The sequence below is a fragment of the Coturnix japonica genome, chromosome 33, assembly GCF_054131305.1.
Source record: "Coturnix japonica strain WE chromosome 33, WE-NBRP24, whole genome shotgun sequence".
Classification (NCBI taxonomy): Eukaryota; Metazoa; Chordata; class Aves; order Galliformes; family Phasianidae; genus Coturnix; species Coturnix japonica.
In genome coordinates, this window is record NC_140695.1 from 2,332,545 (window position 1) to 2,339,618 (window position 7,074).

Sequence of the window (7,074 nt, forward strand, 5' to 3'; positions counted from 1 at the left end):
CACTGAATTTGTTTTTATTTTACATGGCTGTGATCTGAAAGTTGCTTGAAATGCAGGCACCTAGGCACTGTTGTGTAACTGAATTTCACACATGATAGGTCCTGAAAGATCCTGGAACCTAAAACTCTGACTTGTTTTAAGTCTGCTGCTTGAATCTAATCAGGGTCATACTGTTTGTGTGCAGTGTTTCTTTCCCTGTAATGCTCCACATCATTTCATTTTGGGAATTGTGAAGCATTTGAAATATTGAAGGAAATGGACTATGTGCCATAACTGTTGTTAGAACAAACTATGTCTGGTGTGATCTTATGCATAGGTTCTGTAACTGCTCTTCACAGCTCAGGTGTTTGACCTTCCTTTTGGTGAAGTGATGAAATACTGCTGCTTTCTATTTGTGCTTCTAGGCACCTTGAAGCTCTTAGGAATAGAACAATTGTCTCCAGTTCTTTTCAATGATATCAGTAACAGCTCGAGTGTTGCTGCCCACTAGGTAGACCCAAAGAAGCAGATTACAGTGAAACAACACACGAGCTGGACCTGCATGAGGATCACTTTCAAGACAGTGGCTCTGTTGCTTGAAGCCTATTTGCTTCTTCCTGCCGACACTCTATTACCAAATATCAACAACCTCTTTCATGATTCAACTTGCAAACGTTTGACACTAACCCTCGTGTTTCTGTGCCTTCCTAGGTGATTCGAGCCCTTGTCAACCCCAGAGATCCAAACCAAGTAGTGATGTGCAGTGTGTTTCCATCGATGGAGAGTTCTTATTAAGCATGAATCACTGCAATTCGGATGACAGCCTTCCACATGGTAACAGTGATGGACACAAGGGGCTCATCCACGTTCATGCTCTCATATCTCCTGGCTCTGCTGAAGATGCTGACCTGAGCCTGCCAGACACAGCAGTCACCTGCCTGGATTGCAACCCAGCGCCTTTGCAGTGCTGCCCATCCCAAGCACAGCCCGAGTGCCCCAACAGCAGCACCACCATGCAGGAGCAGGTCAGCATCAGTGAGGTGAAGCTGAGCATCTTAGATGGGGACTTAGAGTCAGGCTGCCAGTCCCAGGCACCAGGCACTTACATGCTCAGTCATCGCCTCGACTGCATTCCGAGTCTTCATTCACAGGGACTGGGATGAATGCAACAAACAGCAAGGCAGCTCAGCTTGCAACACTCTGGCTGTGGGGTTCGTGCAGGCAGAGCTCTGGGTTCCCATTTTGCCTGGCTTTGGGATGTCTGCAGCAAGATCTCTACCATTTTGTATGGGAGCAAATAATCTCTAGCATCCAGGTTGCTGCTCATGATAATCCCAGTCTTTCTGGCTGTTGCTTTGTGATACTTTTCAAAGTTTTTGGATACTCTTTGATGCCTTGGCTGCTCCCTAACACCTCTGTCCTCCTGCCATGTTGACTCATGTCTCCCACTTTTAAGCTGGCTTTGCAGATCATCTCCAGCCCTGTCATCATCACGCTGCAGCAGGAGGTGCTCACCTGGCCCAATGTCTGGCAGTACTGCTTGTTCTACAGATGAGCAGCTGCCTCCTCATCTCTTCAGCTACAGTAGTTTTTCTCAGGGAAGTTAGATGCAGTCATGCTCCTCTGGATTTGGTGTGTTAAATCCATGCTGCATGGCAGCAGTCAGTGCAATACAAAGGTGTTCTGTGTGCCACAGCATTTCTCCAGGGGCTGCCAAAGGTAGAAGCACAACACGGCACCATCCTTCTGACAGTAATGTCTGTGAGTTTTAGACATGTGAGCACTGCATCATCTCCAGCATGTCAGTGCTTTTCCACACCAACCTGACTCTCGCACTCTCTGCACTGAATGTAACTATGCTCTTGTGGAGACAAATGCTTTCTGTCACATCCTCCATCCCTGCAACCATTTGCCGGTAGGCAGCTCTTGCAGAAGAATCAAGCAGAACCTTTTGCTCACCCTACAGCATGCAAATGCTATGAAAGCAGAAATAACCTGGCATGCTCTGGGTCTGCAAGGCTGCACAGATGGGAGAGGTAGATTGTGTTTTTGCAGTGGAATTTTCCAGTATTTTCAGTACATAGTGTAGGCCCTAACTGAATGTATAACCCTCTTGTAAAACAGCTGTATAAGTAGTTTTTCCACCAAGAAAGTTGCTGAACATAGTTAAGTTCAGACTGGGGGCATTCTGACATGGGTAGAATTGAGACAAGCACAAGATAAATACAGAGGGTGGGTAGAGCCCAGCACAGGACAGAATGAATGTACTGACTTTTGGAAACATTGCCCTTCTCTCCGCAGAAAAGTACAAGGCATACCTGTTATAGTTTTGCAATTTGGTTGGTGTTGGTATTCCACATCAGAACAACATGCCTCATAATGGGAGTAAAGGGGACAAGTTTTTTTTTTCTGTGAACTGCCTCAAACGGGCATGTGGGGAGGGGCACCGGAAGGGAAGTGAGGAAGGGGACGGGGTTGCTGGCCGGCTCCCTGCGAGGAGACAACGTGGTCAGAGCTTCCTGCCTTCCACAGCTCCATCGGTGAGATTGGGAACTTGGTATTCTCTTTGTTGAAACTCTCTTGTTGTTTGTTTAGCATTATTAGGTTATTAAACTGCCATTCGTTCTCAGATCACCTTTTTTTCTCCCTTATTTTTTGTTAGACCTAATCGCAATCTCCCTTCCCTTCCCCTCTCCCGAAACGCACGTGGCCGGGCCGGGCTGCGCCGCGCTGTGCCAATAGAGAAAAGGGGGGGGGGCTTTTGTTCCTGCTGCCCCAGGTTTGTGCCCACTGTCCCGGAGTGAGCTCTAGAGAGAACTCCGTGACATTTTTTGGTGGAGAATGCGGGCAGAGCTCTGGGCAATGTTTTGGACAGTAATTAGGTGGTTTTTTTCAGCAGCCCTGTATGTAGGACTGATAGTCCGTAGGTTCCTGTGGTCCTGGCTTAAGGACTTCCTGATGTTGGGGGTAGGGGTAGATTTATTAAGCCGATGGCTGGCAGGGATAGAGATATCTGCCTGGCTCCCTTCCAGACTAACGAACATCACAGGCACCGTGCTTGAACTGGCTCACGAATGCTCTGAATTCCTTAAGTATGACTGGGGTGTCAATTGGAATACTGTGTTGTTAGTCTCTCTAATTGTAGTAGTTTACTATAAATTGCAGAGAGACTTGCAAAGAATAGTGCAGAGAGACTCAGGAAAAGGGCCAGAAGCATCGGGACCCCCAGTATCAGGTAATCTCACCCCTGAACACCAGAGCGACCTTGGGAAATTAATAGAACCCCTGAGTGAGTGTGGGAGATCAGGGAGATCTCAGAACGAATGGCTTATGAAAAAGATAGAGAGTCTCGAGAATGAGATCCAAATCCTAAGGGGAAGGCAACAAGTTAATCCCAGCCGACCACAGGAAGCACCAGCATCAGTGTCAGTCGCCCCAATGGAAGGCAAGAGATGGGAACGTGTGCCCTCACATCTGGAATGGATGGAGGAAGTAGAGGAAGATCCGGGCGAGGGACCCTCCCCAAAACCACCAAGGAAGGCAACTCAGAAGACTAACAGACGCGGAGAAGATAGTGATGATGAAGGCCAGAGATGGGAGCGTGTGCCCTCACGTCTGGAACGGATGGAGGAAGTAGAGGAAGATCCTGGTGAGGGACCCTCCCCAAAACCACTGAGAAAGGCAACCCAGAAGACTAACAGACGCGGAGAAGATAGTGATGATGAGGGAAAAGTCACTGTTTCCTCTACTCGTAAACCTCTGAAAATTACTGAAATCCAAAGTGCGAGAAAGGAGTTTGCCCGACTCCCAGGTGAACGCCTTGTCACTTGGCTGCTCCGGTGTTGGGACAATGGGGCCTCCTGCATGTCCCTAAGCTGCGATGAGGCTCGTCAATTAGGAAACATTGCTCGGGACTCATCTATTGATAGAGGGATCAGCAGATGTCTCAATGGAGTCGCCAATCTCTGGGAGAGGATTCTATCAGCTGTAAAGGCAACCTGTCTTCTCAAAAGTGATTTGGAGCCTGTACTGGAAAAATGGAGTACAGCTGAGGAAGGTATCCAGTACCTGAGAGAAATGGCTGTGGCAGAAATGCTGTTCGATCCCACATTTGTCCCTGGGGACCCAGAGGATTACCATGACCCAGAAAAGGTGAGCGGTACTCCGGAAATATGCAAGAAACTCATACGGTCAGCACCAGGGAAGTATTCCAGTGTACTATTAACGAACTCTAACAGGTATGATGAGCTGGATAGGAGACCTGAAATTTTTGAGCTCATCCTTTCACTGCAAAATATCGAATACTCACTACTGCCACACCGTACCACCATCGCAGCCATCTGTAAAATGGTGGATAGAATGGACCAAATGGAGAGAAGACAGGACAACATGCAGAAGAGCTGGTCTGTGGCAAGGAACCACAGTGAACCTGTGGCAGTCTCAGCTGTCAGACGCAAACGCACACCTGTCCGAGTGAAGGACCGCAGTGAGCCTATGTCACGTGGTGCCATGTGGAACTACCTGCGTGACCATGGAGAGGATATGAAGAAGTGGCATGACGAACCCAATTTTGTACTGCGAGCACGGGTAAGAAAATTACAAAAGAAGTCAGCCACTACTGAGGTTGCCTCTACCGCCTCAGACAACCAATAGAGGGGCCCTGCCCTCAGCCAGGGGGGGGAGAGGGATAATAGAGTGTATTGGACTGTGTGGATTCGGTGGCCTGGCACATCAGAACCACAAAAATATAAAGCACTGGTAGATACCGGTGCACAGTGCACTCTGATACCCTCAGGTTTCGAAGGGACAGAACGGATACATATACATGGGGTGACTGGGGGTTCGCAGGAACTATCTGTTTTAGAGGCCGAGATAAGCCTCACTGGTAGAGACTGGCAGAAACATCGTATAGTGACTGGCCAGGGGGCTCCTTGCATACTTGGAATAGATTACCTAAGAAGGGGACATTTCAAGGACCCCAAAGGATACAGATGGGCTTTTGGAATAGCTGCTATAGAAACAGACAATATTAAGCAGCTGTCTGATTTGCCTGGCCTATCAGAGGACCCGTCTGCTGTGGGGTTACTGCGGGTGGAAGAACAACGGGTGCCAATTGCCACGAGAACAGTACACAGACGACAGTACCGTACTAATAGGGATTCCTTGCTCCCTATCCATAAGCTCATTCAACAACTAGAAAGTCAGGGAGTAATTAGTAAGACCCATTCACCCTTCAATAGCCCCATATGGCCAGTGCACAAAGCCAGTGGAGAATGGAGGCTGACAGTGGACTATCGTGGCCTTAATGAGGTCACACCCCTATTGAGTGCTGCAGTGCCAGACAGGTTGGAACTCCAGTATGAACTGGAATCGAAAGAGTCAAAATGGTATGCCACCATTGATATTGCCAATGCATTCTTCTCTGTCCCTTTGGCCACAGACTGTAGGCCACAGTTCGCTTTTACTTGGAGGGGTGTTCAGTACACTTGGAATCGTTTGCCCCAGGGGTAGAAACACAGCCCGACCATCTGCCATGCGCTGATCCAAGCCACGTTGGAACAGGGCGGTGCTCCAAAGCACCTGCAGTATATAGATGATATCGTTGTGTGGGGTGATACAGCGACAGAGGTTTTTAAAAAGGAGAACGGATAATCCAAATCCTCCTGTCTGCTGGTTTCGCTATTAAGCGAGACAAAGTGAAGGGCCCTGCCCAAGAAATCCAGTTTCTTGGGGTGAAATGGCAAGATGGGCGTCGCCACATCCCAACTGACGTGATCAACAAAATTACTGCAATGTCTGCGCCCGCTGACAAAAAAGAGACACAGTCCTTCCTGGGTGTGGTAGGCTTCTGGAGGATGCACATCCCAAATTATAGCCTCATTGTGAGCCCCCTCTATCAGGTGACCCGGAAGAAGAATAGCTTCGCGTGGGGCCCTGAACAGCAGCAGGCCTTTGAGCAAATCAAGCAAGAGATAGCCCGTGCTGTGGCCCTGGGGCCAGTACGGATGGGACAGGATGTGAAGAACATCCTTTACACGGCTGCTGGGGGGAAAGGTCCCACTTGGAGCTTGTGGCAGAGAACCTCAGATGAGACCCGAGGCCGACCCCTAGGATTCTGGAGTAGAGCATACAGGGGGTCGGAAGAGGGCTACACTCCAACTGAGAAGGAGATCCTAGCCGCATATGAAGGGGTCCGGGCTGCCTCTGAGGTAATTGGCACCGAAACACAGCTTCTCCTAGCACCTCGACTTCCAGTGCTGAATTGGATGTTTAAAGGGCAGGTTCCCTCCACTCACCATGCCACAGACGCCACATGGAGTAAGTGGGTTGCACTAATCACACAGCGGGCCCGGATGGGGAACCTCAGCCATCCAGGGATCCTAGAAGTGATCATGGACTGGCCCGAAGGTAAAAAATTTGAAGCACCACCAGCAGAAGAGGTGTCACGCACCAAAGAGGCTCCCCCGTACAATGAACTTCCAGAAAACGAAAAGAAGTTCGCCCTGTTCACTGATGGATCGTGCCGCATTGTTGGGAAACATCGCAGATGGAAGGCTGCAGTGTGGAGCCCTGCACAACAAGTTGCAGAGGCCACGGAAGGAAGAGGAGAATCAAGTCAATTTGCGGAGGTAAAGGCTGTCCAGCTGGCCCTAGACATTGCTGAGTGGGAGAAATGGCCAGTGCTTTACCACTATACTGACTCATGGATGGTGGCCAATGCCTTATGGGGGTGGTTGCAGCAATGGGAGCAAAACAACTGGCAGCGGAAAGGTAAACCTATTTGGGCCGCTGAACTATGGAAGAACATTGCTGCCCGAATAAAGAACATGGTCCTAAAGGTGCGTCACGTAGATGCCCACGTGCCCAAGAGTCGAGCAACAGAGGAGCAACAAAATAACCACCAGGTAGATCGAGCTGCCAGAATTGAGGTGGCTGAGATAGACCTGGATTGGCAGAATAAGGGAGAGTTATTCCTAGCTCGGTGGGCCCATGAGACCTCAGGCCATCAAGGCAGAGATGGAACACATAAGTGGGCTAGAGACCAAGGGGTGGACATAACTATGGACGCTATTGCGCAGATCATCCATGATTGTG